This window comes from Neophocaena asiaeorientalis, unplaced genomic scaffold, assembly GCF_003031525.2.
Source record: "Neophocaena asiaeorientalis asiaeorientalis breed wild unplaced genomic scaffold, Neophocaena_asiaeorientalis_V1.1 scaffold641, whole genome shotgun sequence".
Classification (NCBI taxonomy): Eukaryota; Metazoa; Chordata; class Mammalia; order Artiodactyla; family Phocoenidae; genus Neophocaena; species Neophocaena asiaeorientalis.
The window spans coordinates 195,889-219,259 of NW_020173730.1; the positions used below are offsets into that span (position 1 = coordinate 195,889).

Below are 23,371 nucleotides of genomic sequence, written 5' to 3' on the forward strand. Positions count from 1 at the left end.
TAAAGGACTTCTTTCTGTTTCTGACGGTGGCAACAAAGATTAAAAACAGAGATATGGACACAATAAGATGTCAATGGGCAGCAAATTAGCAACAAGCTAAGGGCAGCCCCTAAACACACTTGCTTATGCATACACCACAAAAAAGAAGGTGTGTTTCAATATCAATGAGAAGTAAGGTGGATAGAATCTAGAAAGCAGAGGAGTTTAGACTGATAAAAGCAGAATATAGGAGACCATTTAAATCTTGTGAGTATAACAGTAATAAGACAGAAGCAGTATTTTTAAATATGCAAAATAAAATAAAAATTTAAAAAGAATTATGAGTCTGGTCCAAGTCTGTGAGATGAATTTGGGAGACTCAGTTAGGCAACCATATCATACTAAATTAATTATGACATGGTAAGGGCCTAAACTAGGCATCTTAATAGACTGTGGTGAAAATGGAGAAGTAAGACTTACAAGTGAAAGACATCCTTAAGGAAGAATTAACAGGAATTAGCAATATGGGAGAAGAATAAAAGGGGATTAGATATTACACTTACTGTCATTGAAAATGTTCAAGCATAGGCTAGAAAACCACTGGATGAAGAGTCCACCAAAAAGATACAAGCATCAACTGGGAGAACAAGGGAGACATGTCAATTAAAGGGTCTCAGAGAGTCCTTCAATTAAATATTGTGAATTTATAAAGTAGTTTTAAAAACTATCGCTAAATACAGGTGTTTATGAAAAATTAATAGTTTAAGAAAGAAATGGAAAATTTTATTTAAGCCAACCTGAGTATTATAACCTAGGAGACAGTCTTTCAGAGAGCTCTGAGAACTTCTGAAGTGGTAAAGCGGGAAGCCAGTGTATATGTGATTTTTGCCAAGTGGATACATGCATTCAAGCACACATCTTGGTGCAAGGTCACTGTTATTTGCAAGGAACATACATCTTAGTTAATGGTTTTAGTACTTTTCTAAGTATTGGGAAGATGCAAGTTCATAAAGTTTTCTCCTGGAAATAGCTAACTATCTGAGGGCCATTTCTGTCAGTTTTCCCAGAGCACAGAATGTCTTATCCTGATCTTCACCCTGAATTCCTTTCAGGGTGTATTGCAGGTCAGCAACAGCAGTGGCTAATGACTTGATTCTTGTAGAACTGGATGTTGGGCAACATTCTCTATTTTACAGTCCCCTCCCTTTCAATCTTAATTTCAACCAAGCTTTGGGAGACATCTCATGACCAATTTGTCCCACTGTGCTAAGAATTCCCAGATCAGGGGAGGATTTCTTTGATAGGCCACTCCATGCGCTAGTCCTAGACTAAGCCCTATTACCAGTAGCCAAAAGCCTCTGGACTAGTCCGTTATGGTCCAGGAAATGGTTTCCTCTCATTTCTTCCTCCCATATCTAGAATTACACTATTACAATCACTGATCTTATAGAACTATGTATTTGATCAATAGTTTCAAGTTGCCTAATCATCGTTAATTTTATTTGAGACTCAGTCACACATTTGGTAATGCAATAAACATCAATCTTGTAAATTAGACAGAATACAAGTAATATAGCTAGTAACATTAATAAGGTCTAAAGTAAATATTTAAGCTAAGAACTTCTGTTAGGTGCAGCACAGTATTTCCCCAGGTCATCTGACCAGTCTGTTCTGCACCAATTGATATTTTTAAAGGAAATGACATATTGGCATTGTACATAAAATTCATCAAAGATGTGTGCCCATACAAGGCGAGAGATGTGTCATCCTGACCCTTTATATGGTCGAGAAAAGAATATTATCTTCTGAGGAGTTACATGGCTGGTGCCAGAAGTACAAAAATTGATCTTTAAGGTTGAGCACGTATTTCTGCCATTGGGGAGGTCTGGTGAAGACACAAGGCAGGTGCACAATGCACACTAGAGGGGAGGGAGGAGGCCAAAGGGCAAAGAAAATGGTTTATGTTTAAACTTTTCTTGTCTTGCCTTAAAATTTGGATTTTTATTTCATCATAGGCAGCTGAGAGAATAATTGTAGTGCTACTAACTAAAACAAGCAAGTTGGGTGGAAGGAAGGGAGAGCTCATTTGGTAGAAGAAAGAGGAAAGAGAAAGTGAATTGTAGAAGGAGATCTTGGGTTGAAGCAATGTGACAATAATAAAGGTAGAGACAGTGTCAAATGGTGGGTAGAAGACAAGCATAAAGGCACTGGAGGAACCAAAGGGTATGAGGACAGAGGAAGAATCAATGGAGCTATCAGTTCAATACAGCTAATTGTAACCATAGAGAGTAGTTTTAAAAGGACAGGGGAAAGGAAAGCTAGGTGTCCAGGGATCTAAGAATTGTTGATAAGAAGGCAAGAGGACAGTTATTCCTTTGAGGAGTTTATAATGAAGATAAAAAAGAATTTGAACTAAATTTTATTCCTACTTATAAGTCATTAAATGAATTCAATAAGTGTTTTAGTGCTTAAGTGACATCATATTTAAAACTACTTTCATCAGCTTATCTCCATTCTACCCCTTATTTCTTTGGCCAAATTCTACCCTATCTTGAGAGTGTTCTTAGACTCTTTTCTTTATGCCCTCACACTTAGCTTAGAGCAAAGAGACCTCTTTTATATATTCACAGTGTACATGGGCATAATTAAAATGGTTATTAATTTTCTTTGAATTTATCTGTTTAAAAATCTCTCCCACTATATTGTAAGCTCACTATATTTACAACTCCAAATACAATGCATGTTATTTGATACTTAGTAAATATTCACAGATGACTGAAGATCCTTCTTTATTGTTCTTGAATTCCAAATAGCAATTAAGTGTTGGCTGTGCTTTTATTTTTCCTGAGATACTCTCTACATTTAGACCAGTAATTCAGGTGACTGTAGTTTGGGCTTCTTTGCAGGCCTTCACGTCCCAGTTTGTAAGTTTTGAAGCTCTCAAGTCTTGGTCCAAGGTCCTTTTCCCTTTCTTTTTATACTTTATTCCACTGCTTAAATTCAGTCTGTACGGTGATTACTACCAATTCATGTAAACATTTATTCAGTAACTATGTTTTGAGTGTCTACATTGTGCATAACATGGTTTCAGACACTGGAGATACAGCAGAAAACAAAATGGACAAAAACTTTTGCCCTATGCAGCTTGCATCTTTGGGAGAGAGAAAGACAATAAGCAATATAAATAAAATGTAATACATGTTTAGTGGTGTTTAATGCTGTAGAAAAACAGGAGTATACAGAATGCTCAGGTGGTGGGAATGTTTTGTATTTTAAGGAAAATAATCAGAAAGACTCTCAATAAGATGACATTGAGTAGAGACCTGAAAGAAGCAAAGGAATGAGACATGAGGAAACTAGAAGAATAGCATCCCTGGTAGAGGGAACAGTAAATGCAAAGACCTTCAGGTGAAAACATGTCTGACGTTTGTTTAAGGAACAATGAAGTGGCCAATATGGCCAGAGCAAAGTGAGCCAGGGAGAAAAGAGTGTGAAATGAGATTAGAGAAGTGGAGGTTAGTGATAGTATAAGGAAGAAAAAGCCAGATGATCATCAAATTATTATGCAAGGTAGATCTTGTATACCACTGAAATGGTGAGTGAGATAGGATGCCACTGGATCACATTGAGCTCAGTAATGACATAGCTCCCTATGTTTTAATAGGGTCTGTCTGAACAGGGGGTTGAAAATAAACTGAGGGAAGCTAGCTGTGGAATGTGGGAGATGTTTAGGTGGCTACTGCTGTAATCTAAGCAGTAAATGATCTGACCAGTAGCAATAGAGGTAATAAGAAGTGATCAGGTTCTGGAGATATACACACACACATACATACATAAGAGTATGTGTGTACATTCATTTATATTTAATTTTTCATTTTGAAATAATTTTAGGCTTACAAAAAATAGAACAAAGAGTTCCCATACGCTCAACTCCCCTAATTTAATAACTTATATAAATATCCTATAATTATCAAACCAGAACATCAACATTATATAAATACTGCAAACATTCTATTAAAAAATAAGGCAGAATTTTTAAAAGAACATAAAACTTCAATAAAAATTTTAAAGTGTCTACATACTTTGGTTATCTAATATTAAAATATAGAGGTAGAAATTATATATTTGTAAGACATAAATGAAAGAAAACTATTAACTCTAACTTAAAGCAATTGTCAAAACTATTGCATTTTCTTCCCAAATAGCAACTTTGACTCCAGTCTGACTTCAATTCATTCCACACATCAGTGTCAGAGCACCAGAACAGCTGTCAAATTAGCCTCAAATTCTTTTTATATCATTAAGATTTTGGAAATATTTATTTGAGTGTTTGGTTAAAAAAATATTTAGTGAACACATAAAATCAAAATACTAATAGTGTAATGTGTTATATACATGTGCATTTTTCTAAAAGAATACTTGGTGCTGGGAAAACTGGACAACTACAAGTAAAAGAATGAAATTAGTGCTTCCCTGGTGGCACATCGGTTGAGAGTCCGCCTGCCGATGCAGGGGACACGGGTTTGTGCCCTGGTCCAGGAAGATCCCACATGCCATGGAGCAGCTGGGCCCGTGAGCCATGGCTGCTGAGCCTGCGCGTCCGGAGCCTGTGCTCCGCAATTGGAGCATCCACAACAGTGAGAGGGCCGCGTACAACAACAACGACAACAACAACAAAAAAAAAGAATGAAATTAGAACACTCCCTAACACCATACACAAAAATAAACTCAAAATGGATTAAAGACCTAAGTGTAAGGCCAGACACTATAAAACTCTTAGAGGAAAACATAGGCAGAACACTCTATGACATAAATCACAGCAAGATACTTTTTGACCCACCTCCTAGAAAAATGGAAATAAAAACAAAAATAAGCAAATGGGGCCTAGTGAAACAAAAGCTTTTGCACAGCAAAAGAAACCATAAACAAGATGAAAAGACAACCCTCAGAATGGGAGAAAATATTTGCAAACAAAGCAACTGACAAAGGATTAATCTCCAAAATATACAAATAGCTCATGCAGCTCAATATCAAAACAACAAACACCTCAATCAAAAAATGGGCAGAAGACCTAAATAAACATTTCTCCAAAGAAGACATACAGATTGCCAACAAACACATGACAGGATGCTCAACATCGCTAATCATTAGAGAAATGCAAATCAAAACTCCAATGAGGTATCACCTCACACTGGTCAGAATGGCCATCAACAAAAAATCCACAAACAACAAATGCTGGAGAGGGTGTGGAGACAAGGGAACCCTCTTGCTCTGTTGGTGGGAAGGTAAATTGATATAGCCACTATGGAGAACAGTATGGAGATTCCTTAAAAAACTAAAAATAGAACTGCCGTGTGACCCAGCAATCCCACTACTGAGCATATACACTGAGAAAACCAGAATTCAGAAAGAGTCATGTACCACAATGTTCATTGCAGCACTATTTACAATAGCCAGGACATGGAAGCAACCTAAATATCCATCGACAGATGAATGGATAAAGAAGATGTGGCACGTATATACAATGGAATATTAGCCTTAAAAAGAAACGAAATTGAGTTATTTGCGGTGAGGTGGATGGACCTAGAGTCTGTCATACAGAGTGAAGTAAGTCAGAAAGAGAAAAACAAATACCGTATGCTAATACATCTATATGGAATCTAAAGTAAAAAACAGGTTCTGAAGAACCTAGGGGCAGGACAGGAATAAAGTCTCAGACGTAGAAAATGGACTTGAGGACACGGGGATGGGGAAGTGTAAGCTGGGACGAAGTGAGACAGTGGCATGGACATATATACACTACCAAACGTAAAATAGCTAGTGGGAAGAAGCAGCATAGCACAAGGAGATCAGCTCGGTGCTTTGTGTCCACCTAGAGGGGTGGGATAGGAAGGGTGGGAGGGAGACGGAAGAGGGAGCGGATATGGGGATATATGTATACATATAGCTGACTCACTTTGTTATACAGCAGAAACTAATACACCATTGTAAAGCAATTATATTCCAATAATGATGTTAAAAATAAATAAATAGAAGAATACTCCCCAAAACAATCAGTTTTTACTACTTCTATGAACCAGATAAGGATTCCACAGAATAGTGTGGTTTCCAAATTAAAATCAAAGAATAGTTTTATATGTATGTTTCTAAGACACACTATTTGCCATCTCCATACCTGAGATTTCCCTGCCCTGTTCAGAGTTCTCTACCTTCTTAACCATTTAAGCCTCCTTGTTTAAACTTCCACTTGATCATATCCATAATCCTTATTCTCTATCAAATCTATTTCTTCTTGATGTATTCTGTTCTTTCTTTACTATTTGGCTGAAAACTCTACTCACTTGACTGTAATATCCAGCAAAGCATGGGCCATGTGTCTTGTTCACTCTTCTGCGACCAATGTCTACCATGGTGCAATAGCACAAAATAGATGCTCAATAAATATTTATTCAACAAAAGGATAAATGAATGCCACTTTCTTCAAGCCCAAACATTAACTAACACAAATTTTACTTACGGAAAAGCTGCTCTCCATGGAACATAGCTTTATCAATTAAGTTGTAGCACCTTTTACTGCATGTACAGGGTATGCAGATGTGCCCATGGGTTTTATTTTAATACTGCTATTTTTAAATTTGAGAAACAGCTCAGGAAAATACAAAAGAATAGGTGGAAATTCTCATTATGCCAAATATCTCTCATATCCTGAACTGGGAGTTTAGACTCAGAAGCAAATGCTAGATATAAATAAAATTTTATGAGTCTGCATAGAAAAAAGCACTCATATGTGTACCATAATGCATTAGTACTTTTTGATGCTTCTCACAACAAAAAATACTCATTAATGCATATTTGATGCTTTTATTTGGTAACACATAACAATATTGTCTAATTATTTAAAACTTATTTTAATTTCTTAGTTAATCTAAATACCAAATTTTTTTTTAACTGGTGGGTGGAGTGCTTTAAAAATGTCATGTTTCTACAAGCCCAGGCTCTGCACCTCCCATGTGGGACTCCAAGCCTGAGGTGAGGCCAAGACCAGGACAGCAGTACCAAGGCCATGTGCATGAGACCTCTGCTGCTATCACCATAGTTGTGTATCCAACATGCATCAGATGCTAGAGGACATGGACTTTGAGAGAAGAATCCAGTTGATAACCTTGAATGACAATAGCCACAATGCTCCATGTCATCCCAGCCATAATTGGCACTATGCTATATGCTAGAGAGTGGAGCCAAGTGGTATGCCCAAACACACTGGAGTGCAACTGTCTCCACTGGGCCAACTGCTGTGGGCATACTGAAGTGGCACAGCTTCTGCTTTACCATGGACTAACCTCTGGGCAGCATGCAGTTGCTGTGAAGCGTCAAGAGAATTTTCATTCCCTCTTTTGAAGCTCAGCCCAGCTCTGAAGTTTGTTTGGGATGAAAAAGCAACTTACTGTCCAGTAATAGTGACTGTTATCAACTGAATATTTGTGTCCCCCTCCAATTTATATATTAAGTCCTAGCCCCCAGTATGATAGTATTCAGAGATGGGACCTTTAGAAGATATTTAGGTTTACATGAGGTCACGAAGTTAGGACCCCCATGATGGGATTAGTGACCTTATAAAAAAGACACCAGAAAGCATGCTTTCTTTCTCTCCCAATGTGCACAAAGAAGAGATCATGTGAGCATGCAAGAAGGCAGCCATTTGGAATCCAGGAAGAGAGTTCTCACTAGGCACCTAAGTCAGCCAGCATCTTGATCTTGGACTTCCCAACCTCCAGAACTGTGAGAAATAAATTGTTGTTGTTTAAGCCTCCCAGTCTGTGGCATTTTGTTATGGCAGCTGAGCTAAGAAAGTGACTGTTAGGACCTGCTTGCCTACTGGATTGCCACTCTCCCTTCTCACACTGTTTTTCAATGGTGCTCACCCGGATGTCCATGCCCCGCCCCACTGTCAGCTTCTAAATGCAGGGTAGGAAACTAAAGCTGAGAAAGAGTTGATCAGATTATCTACTCCTATTTTTTAAGAGGCCACAATAGAGGTAAGAGGCAGATCTTGGGGGATGTGAAGTACAAGGGCCCAAGCATGGACAGATGACCAAATTCCAGGTTATTCCTGTGAAGATGTCTACTCATATGGGAAGAAAAAGGGAGAACCATCTCTCATTCTGCAGACAAAAATAAATTTCTAGGGTAATAAATACCCACATAGAAAAGCCAAAAGTATGTAGATATTAAATGAAAATGTAAAACATATGAAGTAAATCAAAAGCCATGAAGAAAAACCTTGACAAACTTGAGTACATAAAAGTTTTAAACTACAACAAAAAAGACAACTTAAACAAATTTTAAAAATAAGTAACAACTAAAGAAAAATACTGCTCTATATTACAAAGGATTAGTATCCAGGTTATGTTATATAAAGTTCCGATAAATCATTATAAAAACACACACACAAAATTTACAAATGAGCGAAGGATATGAACTGACCCTTCAGATGAAACAATACCAAAAAACCCCCCAAAACCCCAAACAGACAAAAACAACAACAAAAACACTACCAACAAAAAGAACCACACACACAAAAAGATGCTCACCCTTACTAATAATTAGGAAAATGCAAACTAAAACAATAAGCCAATAGCATTTTTTAGCCTTCAGTTCATTAATAAAAATGACATTCTGATGGAATATCAAGTGCCAGCAAAGGTTTGGTGCTCTTATGGACTTCTTACAATGTACCAAACTCTCTTTCTAGTACTTTACATATATCAACTCATTTAATTCTCATAAAAACCTTGTGGGTAGGTGTCATACTGTCATTTGCATTTTACAGTTGAACTGAGGGACTGGTTTAGTGACTTATACCAAGATATCAAGGTTAGTAGGTGACTCTCAAGTCAACACTCTTAACCATTAGACTATACTGCCTATAAATTGATAGCAATCTCTCTGGATGGCAGTTTGACTGTAATGAAAAAATTTTAAAGGATACACGAACTGCTGGGTCTTGAGTAGTCAGGGATCTGGAATTAAAAGACTTAGGTTGGAATCTGAAATCCACTAATTACTATACAAGTCAGTTTACATCTCTGGGTCCCAGAATTTTCATTGTTCAAATGGTTATATAACTTTCCCTATGTAAGCATGTTGTGAGAATTAAAATACATAATGTATATTAAAACATTTTTCAAACTGAAAACACTGTAAGATAGTCTCATCATTTCACTGAATTTTTGTTCTTTAAGGAAGCATCTCTTCTTTGTGTTTGAGTTTACTGAATAAAAATATTTTCATGGAAAACTAGTAGTCTTTCTCAATTCTACGATCCCTGTAGTTAATTTTATTTTTTAAATTTTGGAGCTGCTAATCATTATTTGTTCAAAACTAAATACTAGCATAAGAATTCACTGGGGACAGGAAGTGGCAGATAACAGGGAAAGAGACTCACAATGCTTTCCCTTCAGAATTTATTATTTCCTTGGGGTTACTTAACATGCACAAAGGCAAGAACATTAACAAAATAGTATAGCAACATGTAACAAAATTAACATTAAAATATGCAAACTAAAGACAAAATTATAGTAAAGTTCTTGAAAGCAGAAGGATATTTGGTGTCAGTTAAGACCTAATTCATAATTCTGGCTCTCTTTAGTTTCATTAAAACAGAAAACACATCACCTACAAGGAAGGGTTATCTTGAAGATTAAATTAATGTAAATAAAATGCTTATTATACACAGTGTCATGCATAAAAGTAAGTGCCTCTGCTATTATTTCTAGCTGCAAAGAGTAGTCAGAAATAAAAGTAGAAAAATGAGCACTCTTCAGAAAATCAAACAGTGATTCAGTAAAATGTACTGTCAGAAAAGATTTTCTAGAAGAAATGTGCTTAAAACATGCTGTAAGAGAGAAAAAATAGAAATGATATTTTTCAAAATACTACTCTCTTTTAGAATGGGAATCTTTACATGTTGGGACAAATGAAGCTGAGAATGTGGTGACAGCACCAGTAGCCAAAATTTAAATGTGAAAATAGGAATTTTGATGAATAATATATGAAAATAAAATTGTACTGCTCCAGCTATCCATTTACATCTAGATGCCAGTGCATAAGCTGTTATAAAATTTGTCACACTTTCAAAAAAAGTATGGCAGCCTCTCTGATTTTAAAAAAAAATCAGGACTTCCCTGGTGGCGCAGGGGTTAAAAATCCTCCTGCCAACTCAGGGGACACGGGTTCGAGTCCTGATCCGGGAAGATCCCACATGCCACAGAGGAACTAAGCCTGTGCGCGACAACTACTGAGCCCGCGAGCCACAACTACTGAAGCCCGCACGTCTACAGCCGGTGCTCTGCAACAAGAGAAGCCACTGCAATGAGAAGCCCGCACACTGCATTGAAGAATAGCCCCTGCTCACCGCAACTAGAGAAAGCCTGCACGCAGCAACTAAGACCCAATGCAGAAAAGAAACCCCCAAACAAACCAGGTTTTAGAGAAAAAAGACAACACTGATGCCTTCCACTATTAAACTGAAGTATTTCTATCTAAAGGTGAGGAAGCGAGCAAAACTTCAGAGGAAACAAATTCAAAGTTTCCTTTTATTTTTTTGAATTCATTGACTTTTTAGAAGTTTTAGGTTTACAGGAAAACCGAGTGGAAAGTACAGAGTTCCCACACATCTCCTCAACCCTCCCCAGATTCTTCTATCTTGCGACAGTGGGGCACATTTGTTACAATCAATGAGTCAGATACATTGTTATTAACTAAAGTCCAGAGTTTATATCAGGATTCATTCTCTGTATTGTACATTCTATGCGTTTTGATAAATGTATAATGATGTGTATCCACACTATAGTATACAGAGTAGTCTATCTGCCTTAAAAATCCCTGCACTCCACGTATTCATCTTCCCCTTCTTTCCCCTATATAAGCCCCTGGCAATGACTAGTCTTTTACAACTGTCTCCATATTTTTGCCTTTTCCATAAAGTTGCCTTTTTTAAAGCAAAATATTTATGTCACACCTTGGCTGAGAAACCTATAAAATCAGCTACAAGAAACACTGAACTACTGGAAAATTACTTTATGAATAACAAAGGTAGATGTCACTTAACATCAGTATCATCACAAAGAACAAGGATATATAGTTGAATGGAATCATGGATGTGGAAAATATTGAGTGAAATTACTTATGTGCAGAATACAAAGCAAATATTGACATCTGTGTTGCACATATATGAGGAGAAGGACTTAATAATTTTATTTTGTTACAGAAAACCTATGCCATTAGTGGAAAGATTTTCCTTTTGTTGTGGAAAGTGTCCTTCAACATCTTTATGATACAGGAGGTTTACCAGTGAAACAGAATGGTCAGTTTAGAACAGACATTTTTTTCTAATTTGAAATCTCAGACACACAATTTTTCCCATTTTCAATGCCTTGGTTGACTCCCTTCAATTATTTATGTACGTGTCTATTTCTCCTACTAGATTACAGATTATCTTTGAAGGGTTTGTTTATTTTTACATTTCCCAGTGCTTAATATGCTAGTAAGTGGACAACAGATGTCTGCTAAATAAACTTTTATGAACAAAACATATTAAAAATCTCCTTTTGCTCCCTTAACCTCTCATATATTCTCGATAAAACTAATCCACTTCTTTGTAAACATTAATTTTTTAAAAATCAAGACTTTTTCAAGATATTTTAAATAATAAATTTTAAATATATTCATTGTAAAAAAAGAAAAAATATACATAAAACAATATAAAGGAAAACAATACTCTTTCCTCATCATCTCATGATTTCCATTTCCAAGGTTATCTGATTTGTGCTTGGCCTTTCAGAAACTTGCTATGCATGTATACTTCTATTAATGTGTGAATGCATATATATTTAACAAGAAGTTAAACAGGAGCTCTAGTTACTAAGGCTCTAACGCTGATAACCATAGGTGAAAAGTATAAGTACTCCTTTGATCCAAAGAGATGTGCTATGCAGATTATGCTAAGATAGCTCTGCGGCCATCTCCCATTTCCAGCCTATATATGAGAAGGCTAGAGAAATTGGAAAGTGAGACTTTCTTTTAAGATCATTATTATTGTGCATACTTCTCCCTCATAACAACCCAAATAAGAATAGCATCAAGAAATGTATTTATTCAGAATAAGAATGTCTGCTAGGAGGGGGACCTACATGTTATATAGTCTTTTTTCCCTTTCCTTCCCACTCTGCCTGTCTAGATGCTTACTGAGCTGCAGAAACTTGCCGAACAAGTGTTGCAAGGCAGGAGTGGAACTTGGTGACAGAATATAGGAGAAGTCGACTGATGTCCACTGGAATTAATGTAGACAGAGGCAAGTGCTTAGCTCTTACCTAGAACAATCCAATGAAGAGGATTTCTGCTTCTAGCTGTGCAGTATACTAGAGGTTCAGTGAACCCCTTGTGAAGCAATACATCAAACATTCTGGATAAAAACATATAGATAAAATACCAAAGACATGATGCACGAAAGAAATTATTGAGAAGCTGGAATTCATTAAAATTAAAAACTTCTGCTCTGCAAAAGACAGTGTAAAGAGAATGATCAGACAAGCCACAGACTAGGAGAAAATATTTGCAAAAGACACATCTGATAAAATACTGTTATCCAAAATATACAAAGGACACTTAAAACTCAATGATAAGAAAACAAACAACCCAATTAAATATGGGCCAAAGATCTTTAACAGGCACATCACCAAAGAAGATATACAGGTAACAAATAAACATGTGAAAAAATGCTTCACATCAATGTTATCAGGGTAATGCAAATTAAAACGAGATACGACTACATAATTCTTAGAATGCCAAAATCCAGAACACTGACAACACCAAATGCTAATGAGGATGTGGAGCAGCAGGAACTCTTGTACATTGCTCATGGGAATGCAAAGTGGTACAGACACTTCAGAAGACAGCTTGATGTTTTTTTACAAAACAATACTCTTACCATGCAATCCAGCAGTTATGCTCCTGGGTATTTAACTAAAGGAACTGAAAACTTATGTGCACACAAATATCTGTATGCAGATGTTTATAGCAGCTTTGTTCATAATTGCCAAAACTTGGAAACAACTAAGATGTCTTTCAGTAGGTGTATGCATAAATAACTGTGGTATATTCAGATGACAGAATATTATTCAGTGCTAAAATGAGGTGAGCTATCAAGCCATGAAAAGAGATGGAGGAAACTTAAGTTCATATCACTAAATACAAGAAGTCAATTTGAAAAGGCTGCATACTCTATGATTCCAACTATGTGACATTCTGGAAAAGGCAACAGTATGGAGATGGTGAAAAGATCAGTGGTATGCATGTGTGTGGTGAGGGGGTGGAGGATGGAGAGGGAGGATGAACAGGAGAAACACAGAGAATTTTAGGGCAGTGAATTTATTCTGTATGATACTATAATGATGGATATATGTCATTGCACTTTTTATATGTTAGACATTATATATTTTACATTATATGTTTGTTCAAAGCCATAGAATGTACAATACCAAGAGTGAACCCTAATGTAAATCATGGACCTTAGGAGATTATGATGTGTAGGTTCATCAACTGTAACAAATGTACCACTCTGGTGGAGACTATGCACGTATGGAGGCAGGGAGTATATGGGAAATCTCTGTACCTTCCTCTTAATTTACTTGTGAATCTAAAAGTGCTCTAAAAAATAGTATTTTTTAAATAAAACATATATAAAATAAAATATTTAAATGCATGACTGAGTTGAGGCCAGAAACAACAAAGAGGTATAAATCTATGGCAATAAAAGAGAACTGGAGATGGCTTTGACCTGGCACTATCTACCTATCAATGTGGACAGAATCTGGGTTTTAATAAATCACCTGAATCATGAACAAGAGACAAAGTCTGGGGTTTGAGTATGTATAGTGAGATATCAGAGAGAAGAAAACTTGCATGAGACCAAGATCTGCAAAGAGTGATACCCTCACTGAGTAAACTGGGGAAAACCCCACCACACAACATAAGATTGTGACCATATGACCATGTTTTGTTTTTGGATCTAGATAGAAGAGAAAAAAATATACCTACCCTGAAATTTCCTAATCATAAGCCTGAGATCTACCTGTATGGCCCATAAAACTCCAAGTCAAAAATTTAGAGTCAGATATGCAAGGATTGCAGTTACAGAAATTATGAGAAACAGAATACAAAATAACTACGTTTATACTTCAATAACTATGATATACTTCAAGAAATAGTAAATGGAAATGAAAATAAGAGGACATAAAAGAAGATTATTGAAACTGGCTAATCAGATTTGAAAATGAACCAAATAGAGGCTCTAGAAATCTGAATATTAATAATTAAAATTAAAACCTCAATAGATCAGTAAATTATACCTAGCTGAAGAAAGGATGGACCTTGAAAATAAATCTAAAAAAAGAATACAACTATAGCACAGACAGACAAAGAATGAAATAAAGTTAAAGAGATCTTAAAAGCTATGAAGGGGCTTCCCTGGTGGCGCAGTGGTTGAGAGTCCGCCTGCCGATGCAGGGGACACGGGTTCGTGCCCTGGTCTGGGAAGATTCCACATGCCGCGGAGCGACTGGGCCCGTGAGCCATGGCTGCTGAGCCTGCGCGTCTGGAGCCTGTGCTCCGCAACGGGAGAAGCCACAACAGTGAGAGGCCCGCGTGCCACACAAAAAAAAAAAAAAAAAAAAAGGCTATGAAGGATAAAGTGAAAAGACCTTTTATATGCTTCATTCTAGGGCCCAGAATGATTAAAGAGAATGAGAAAGTTATGGATTGACTTTTATTTATCTTGCTTATGATCTTTTGCCTCCCTGAATCTGTATGTCTTTCAATAATTCATGAAAATGATCAGTTTTTCATCTTTTTAAATATTGCCTATGTTGGTAGTAAATTTTTTCAGGTTTTATTTGCTTAAAATATTTTTATTTTCCTTCCTTTTAAAAGAGAGTTTCGCTGAGATACAGAATTTTAAATTTGCTAGTTATTTCTTCTCAACATTTTGAAAATGTCATTTCAATATTTTTTGGTACCTAGTATTGTTCTTGGAGCAGCTGTCAACCTAATGGTTATTCCATTGTAGGTTTGATGGATTTTCTTTCCTCTACTTTTTTTTTTTTTAAGATAGTTGAAATACAACTTTATTCTGATTCTAAACAAAAAGGAATGGGAACGACAGTAACAAGATTCCACCACTGAATATTGTGATGTGACTGTAGCAGTCTTATACTTGAAATTCAAGGAGGAAACCACTGTGTTCCAAAACAGCTAAATATGCAGGTCCAAAAAATGAAGGTATTTTTAAACTGCCACATTCACTCTGAAGCCCATTCATCTCCTTCAGCATCCCAAAGATTAAACACATGTTCTGCTTAACTATGTAACAAAGTGGCAAACACGCTGCACTACTGACATCACAGGACAGTTGCCTATAAAACTAGACTTCTGACGCTGGGATCCAGCTTCACTTTCTCACAAGTCATCATCTTCATCCGGGAAAGCAGTTGTCTGAGCAACCTCTAGATTACGCTCGTACTGCGCTGCCGTGGCTGGGTCCATGACTGCCTCTGGCGGGGTGAGAGCAGACATGGCGACGAACTCCAAGTTAGGGTCTCCGATCAGATTTCTAGCAAGCCAGAGGATGGGCTTTTCAAAGTTGTAGTTACTTTTGGCAGAAATGTCATAGTACTGAAGATTATTCTTTCAGTGGAAGACAATTGACTTTACCTTAACTTTTCTGTCCTTAATATCCATTTGATTTCTACACAACACAATGGGGATGTTCTCACATAGTAGTACCAGATCTCTGTGCCAGTTAGGCATGTTCTTGTAAGTAACTCTTGATGTTACATCAAACATTCATAAGCGGCACACTGAGCTTGGATATAATAGCCATCTCCCAGTCCAACAAATTTCTTCTGACCAGCTGTATCCCAAACATTGAACTTAATAAGTCCTCTGTTGTTATGGAACACAAAGGGGTGGACCTCAACACCCAAGGTAGCTACATACTTCTTCTCAAATTCACCAGTCAGATGACGTTTCAGGACTGTAGTTTTTCCAGTACCACCATCATCAACCAATACAAACTTAAACTGAACTTGGGGTTCTCCTTGGGCTGCTATCGTGATGTTACTTCCAGAAGCATCTCCAGCTCCGTCTATCTTTCCTCTACTTTTAATATCATCTGTTTGGGGTGCTACAGAAACTCAGTAAAGAAACTTGAGGGAGGGAAATAATCCCAGAAATGTATGAGATGCAAGAGGAATGATGAGCAAAGAAAAAAAGTAAACATAAAGCTAAAGAAATAATAAAATGTGTAATTGGCATTTCAAAAAACCAAGATAGAGAAATTCTTATGCCACATTCTCTAATTACAATGCAATTAAGTTGAAAATAATAACATAAATATAATTAAAATAATTCCAAACTTTTAGAAATTAAAAAACACAGTTCTAATGGAAATTTAGAAATATTATAATTAAAGCAAAAAATATATAAATATTACTTGTCAGAACTTGTGAAGGTAAACTTATAGCCTTAAAGTCTTATTAAAATAAAGTTGAAAATTGATGAAATAAGCATTTCTAATTTCAATAAGCATTTCAACAAATTTCTAATTTGTTAAGCATTTCTTAACAAATTAGAAAAAGAACAACATAATGAACTCAAAGTGAAAGAAAGGATATAATAAAGGAAAGAGCAGGCACAAATGAAAATAGAAAACAAGATAGAGTATAAACAAAAAAATTGGAATGGTTAATGCAATTGACAGACTCTAATCAAAAACATTAAACGTCACAACAAAAAGATTAGGAATGAATAAATGAACAAAATAAAAACACAGGAGGTATTTTAAGTACTCTAAAAACCTTATGGCAAAAATCTTGAAAAATATTTAAAATAGACAATGCTCTAGAAAAATAGAAATTACCAATCCAAAATAGAAATCTGTATTGTTATAAAGCAAGAAATACATTTATATGCTCATGTAGCAATAAAAGAAATTGAATCACTAGATCAAAAGAGTATCATAAAGAAAACCCTAGGTCCAGATAATTTTATGAATCCCACCAATAATTTAAGAAACATATAATTTTGACCTTAATGTATTTTCAGAAAATATAAAAAGGGGAACATTCCCCAACTTTTTAAATAAAAATGGTATGTGCTTGATACCAAATTCAGACAAGAATACAAAACAAGGTAATTGTAGCCTGAATCTCCCTCCTGACTAAAGAATCAATTCTAAATGCACTTGAATTAAGCTCTCAAACATACTGTTAAGGTGATATATGAAGTTAAAGTTGGTTTAATTAGAGGAATAGAAAGTTTGTTCAGTAGTAGAATATCTAAGTGTCTGTATTAAAATTTTAATGTAGAAAAACTTACTATTATTGCAATAGATGCAGAAAAAAACATTGTATAACATTTAACAATTATTGATAAAAGCTCTTAGTAAAATAGAAATAGAAACTTTCTTAATTTTACAAAAGATATATCCACACATACACACAAACACACAAAACATAGCAAGTATTCTACTTAACATCAGAAGCAAGAAAATGTGTCCATTAATGGTTCTTTTTTTTCTTCCAGTTTTATTGAGGTATAATTGATATACAGTACTGTATAAGTTTAAAATATAATGATTTGACTTACACCATAAAATGATTATCACATTCAATAAGTTTAGTGAACATCTCATATAGATACAAAATTAAAGAAAAAGAAAAAAAGTTTTCTTTTGATTAGAACTCTTAGGATTTACTCTCTTAAAAACTTTCATATCTAACATACATCAGTGTTAATTATATTTATCATTTTGTAAATTACATCCCTAATACTTATTTATCTCATGACTGGAAGTCTGTACCTTTTGACTGATTTCATTCAATCAGTTCACCCTCCTCTCACCTCTCATGACTGGTAACCACAAATATGATCTCTTATCCCATCAGTTTGTTTATTTTTGAAGTAGAATTGACCTACAACACTGTGTTAGTTCCTGGTACACAGCATAGTGATTTGGTACTTCCATACATTTCAAAATAATCACCATGATAAGTCTAGTTAGGATGTGTCAGCATACAAACACATTACATAGTTATTGACTATATTCCTCACACTGTACATTTCATACCTGTGACTCATTTATTTTGCAACTAGAAGTTTGTACCTCTTAATCTCCCTCACCTATTTCTTTCCTCCCCCTATCCCTCTCTCCTCAGGCAACCACCTGTTTTTTCTCTGTGTCTATAATTCTGTTTCTGCTTTGTTATGTTTGTTCATTTGTTTTATTTTATTATTATTTTTTTTGCGGTACGCGAGCCTCTCACTGCTGTGGCCTCTCACTGCTGTGGCCTCACCCCTTGCAGAGCACAGGCTCCGTACGCACAGGCTCAGCGGCCATGGCTCACGGGCCCAGCCGCTCCGCGGCATGTGGGATCTTCCCGGGCCGGGGCACGAACCCGTGTCCTCCACATTGGCAGGCGGACTCTCAACCACTGCGCCACCAGGGAAACCCTCATTTGTTTTATTTTTTAGATTCCACATAAAAGTGAAATCATACAGAATTTGTCTTTCTGTCTGATTTATTTCATTTAGTGTAATGCCCTCTATGTTCATTCATGTTACCACAAATGGCAAAAATTCATTCTTTGTATGGCTCAGTAATATTCCATTGTACATATGTATATCACCTCTTCTATGTCCATTCATCTATCAATAAACACATAGGTTGATTTCATATTGGCTATTCTAAATGGTGCTGCAATGAACACAATGGTGCGTATATCTTTTGGAACTAGTGTTTTTGTTTTCTTTGGACAAATACCCAGGAATGGAATTGCTGGATCATGTGATAGTTCTATTCTTACTTTTTGAGGAATATCCACTATGTTTTCCATAGTGGCTGCACCAATTTACATTACAACCAACAGTGCAGAAGTGTTCCCTTTTATCTACATCTTCATCAACAGTTGTTACTTAGTGTCTTTTTGATTATAGCTATTCTGACAGGTGTGAGGTAGTATCTCATTATCGCTTTGACTTGCATTTCCCTGATAATTAGTGATGTTGAGCATCTTTCTTTGTGCCTGTTGGCCATCTGTATGTCTTTTTAAAAAATTTATTTATTTGGCTGTGCTGGTCTTAGTTGCAACACTTGGGGTCTTCATTGTGGCATGTGGGATCTTCGTTGCAGCATGCAGGATATAGTTCCCAGACCAGGGATCGAACCCAGGTCCCCTGAATTGGGAGCAAGGAATCTTAACCGCTGGACCACCAGGGAAGTCCCCATCTGTATGTCTTCTTTAGAAAAATTTCTGCTCAGATCCTCTGTCCGTTTTCTAATGAGGTTTTTTTTTTTTTTTTTATGTTTAGTTGTATGAGTTCTTTTTATATTTAGGGTATTAACCCCTTATCAGATATGTCATTTGCAAATATCTCCTCCCATTCCGTAGGCAACATTTTCATTTTGTTGTTGATTTCCTTTTCTGTGCAAAAGCTTTTTAGTTTGTTGTAGCTCCATTTGGATTTTTTTTTTTTTTTGCTTTTGATTTCCTTGCCTGAAGAGACATATCCAAAAATATATTACTAAGACTGATGTCAAAGAGAATACTGCCTATGTTTTCTTCTAGGAGTTTTACAGTTTCAGATCTTCCATTTAAGTCTTTAATCCATTTTTAATTTGTTTTTGTGTATGGTGTGAGAGAGTAGTCCCATTTGATTATTTTGGATGTAGCTCTCCAATTGTCCCAACACTGTTTATTGAAGAGGCTGTCTTTATCCCATTGTATATTCTTGCCTCCTTTGTATATAAATGTGGGTTCATTTCTGGGCTCTCTATTCTGTTCCATTGATCTATGTGTCTTGTGTTTGTGCAAGTAATATACTGTTTTGATTACTGTAGCTGTGTAGTATAGTTTGAAATCAGTGAGCATGGCACCTCCACCTTTGTCCTGCTTTCTCAAGATTGTTTTGGCTATTTGGGGTTTTTTCTGTTTCCATACAAATTTTAGAATTATTTGTTCTAGTTCTGTGAAAAATACCGTTGGTATTTTGATGGGGATTGCACTGACTGAAGATTGCCTTGAGTAGTGTGGTCATTTTAACAATATTAATTCTTCCAACCCATGAACAAAGTATATCTTTCCATCTGTTTGTGTCCTCTTCAATTTCTTTCAACAGCATCTCATAGTTTTCTGAGTACAGGTATTTTACTTTCTTAGTTAGAGTTATTCTGAGGTATTTTATTATTTTTTAAAAATTGTAAATGGCCTTGTTTTCTTAATTTACCATTCTGATAGTTCATTCTTAGTGTATCAAAATGCAACAGATTTCTGTATATTAATTTTAGATCCTGCCAGTTTACTGAATTCATTGATCAGCTCTAGTTTGTTTGTTTTTTTTTTTTTTTTTGGTGGCATCTTGAGAATTTTCTATGTATAATATCATGTCATCTGCAAACAGTGACAGTATTACTTCTTCCTTTCCAATTGGATTCTTTTTATTTCTTTTTCTTGTCTGATTGCTGTGGCTAGGACTTCCAATACTATGCTGAGTAAAAGTGGCAAGGGTGGGCATCCTTTCCTTTTTCCTGATCTGAGGGGAAATTCATTCATTTAACATAATGTCAGTTGTGGACTTATCATGTATGGCCTTTATAATGTTAAGTTGTGTTCCATCTATACCCAATTTGTTGAGTATTTTTAACAAATAGATGTTGAATTTTGTTAAAGGCTTTTCCACATCTATTGAGATGATCATATGTTTTTTATATTTCAATTTGTTAATGTAGTGTATTACATTGATTGATTTGTGGATATTGAACCATATTTGCATTCCTGAGATAAACCCCACTTGATCATGGTGTATGATCCTTTTAATGTATTGCCAAATTTGGTTTGCTAATATTTTGTTGAAGATTTTTACATTTATATTCTTCAGTGATATTGGCCTGTAATTTTCTTTTTTTGTGATATCTTTCTCTGGTTTGGGCATCAAGGTGATGCTGGCCTTATAGAATGAGTTTGGAAGCATTCCCTGCTCTGCAATTTTTTTGAATAGTTTGAGAGGAAAAGGTGCCTATATATTTTTTTTAATTTGCTAAAATTCACCTATGAAAACGTTTGTTCTTGGACTTTTGGAGGATTTGTTTTATTACTAATTCAATTCATTAATGGTAATTTGTCTGTTCATATTTTCTATTTCTTCCTGGTTCAGTCTTGGAACACTGTACATTTCCAGGAATTTGTCCACTTTAGATTGTCCACTTAATCGGCATATATGCTTATGGGCTTGGCTGGGCCAAGAGACTGCTGGCTGAGAAGTTTCAGGGGTCCCAGGGTTATTGCTGGCCCACTGGTGGGCAGACCCAGATTCTGGTGTGGGTGACTGCATTGCTGGGGGTCCCAGATATATTGTTTGCCTGCTGGTGCATAGGGCTGGTTCCTGAGGCCAATGACTATGGTGTCCGTTGTGTCCCAAAGCTGGTGTTGGCCAGCTGGTGAGTGGGGCTGAATACTGGAGTGGCTGGCTGAGAAGCCAGGGTGTCTCAGAGCTGGGAATGGACTGATGGTGGGTTGGCCTGGGGCTCCAGAGGGTCATGAGCCTTGTGTTGGCCTGCTCTTTGGTAGAGTTGAGTCCTGGCAGGTCCCATAGCTAGAGTAGGTTCATTGGTGGTTGCAACCCTGTTCCAAGGTTTCTTGATGCAGGGTTCTGGGGGTTCTGGAGCTGGTGAGTCAGCAGGTGGATGAGGCTGGATTCTGCCATGGCTGACTGAGGGTCCCAAGGTGTCCCAGAGCTGGTGGGTCCTGGAGCTGGTGTCAGCCCACTGGTGGGCAGGGCTGAGGCCCAGGTGTTCTGAGGGTTAGTGCCAGGTCACTGGTGGATGAGTATTGTCTTGGGGCTAGTGCCAGGCCACTGGTGTGCAGGACTGGGTCTCAGGAGCTCTAGGCTAAGGGGTTCTTAAAGCACCAGGTCTGGTGGGTGGGGCTGAGGTGTCCCAGCACTCGTGCCCACAAGCTAGTGAAAGGGGCTGGCACTAATAAACTAGAGAGATGATTCCACAATGGCACTTGCCAGCACCAGTGTCCACGTGATAGAAAAAGCTTCCCAAAATAGCTGCTGCCTGTATCATTTTTGCCTCCTGCCTCTCCGGGAGGCTTTCCAGGATAAGCAGGTGGGTCTGACCCAGACTCCTTTCAAATTACTTCTTCTGCCCTGGGTCCTGGAGTGTGTGAGATTTTATGTGTGTCCTTTAAGAGTCAAGTCTCTTATTTCCCACAGCCCTCTGGCTCTCCTGAAAATAAGCCCCACTGACCTTCAAAGCCAAATGTTCTGGGTATTCATCTTCCTGGTGCAGGACTCCAGGGCTGGGGAGCCCACTTTGGGGCTTGGACTCCTTGCTCTTTGGGAACAACCTCTGCAATTATAATTAGCCTCCTGTTTGTGAGTTGCCCACTTGGGTGTATTGGTCTTGACTACACCATATCTCCATACCTCCTACCCATCTCGTTGTGGTTCCTTTTATGTATCTTTAGTTGTAGAAGGTCTTTTCTGCTGGTGTTCCAGTTTTTCTCATCAGTAGTTCCTCTACAAGTAGTTGAAATTTTGGTGTGCCCATGGGAGGGGTCTTCACACTCCACCATCTTGGCCACTCCCTCCAGTGGCTCTTCTTTTCAACACTGTCCTGAAGATCCTAGCAGCTGCAATCTGGCCAGAAAAAGAAATAAAATGTATCAAGGTTGGCAAGAAAGAAAAAAAACTGTCATTATTTGTAGCTGACTGTCAGTATTGAGAACATAAAATAATCTATAGACAAATTATTAGTATTAACAAGACTGGCAGCTAGAAATCATCATTGAGAAGTCAGTCACATCTCTAAATACTAGTAACACATAAAATTTTATTAAGGAGAAAGAATGATTTGATTACAAACCTCAGAGAAAGACCCACAATTTGTAGACATTTAATCAGTGACAGAGATGGCACTGGAGATAAGAGGAGAAAGCACGAACTTTCCCATAAATGGCATTAGATAGATTGTGAATAAGAAAAAATATGAAACTGGACTCCAATTTCACAATATACTAAAAACTATAATAAATTCAGGCACATTAAAGATGTAAATATAAAAGGCAAAATTTTGAACATTTTGGAAGATAATATAGGGGACAGTATTCATGATCTCAGATAGGGAAGGTTTCTTAAATAGGACTAAAAAAAAGAAAAAAACACTAATCATAATGGTAAATATTGATAAGTTTGACTACATTATAATTAAGAACCTCTCTATCAAAATACAGAATCAGGGGCTTCCCTGGTGGCGCAGTGGTTGAGAGTCCGC

General features: G+C 36.7%; 1 pseudogene; it reads right to left on the reverse strand.

Moving 5' to 3' along the window:
* Positions 1-15,492: 15,492 nt before the first annotated feature.
* Positions 15,493-22,673, reverse strand: LOC112403417 (GTP-binding nuclear protein Ran-like; annotated as a pseudogene).
* Positions 22,674-23,371: the final 698 nt, after the last annotated feature.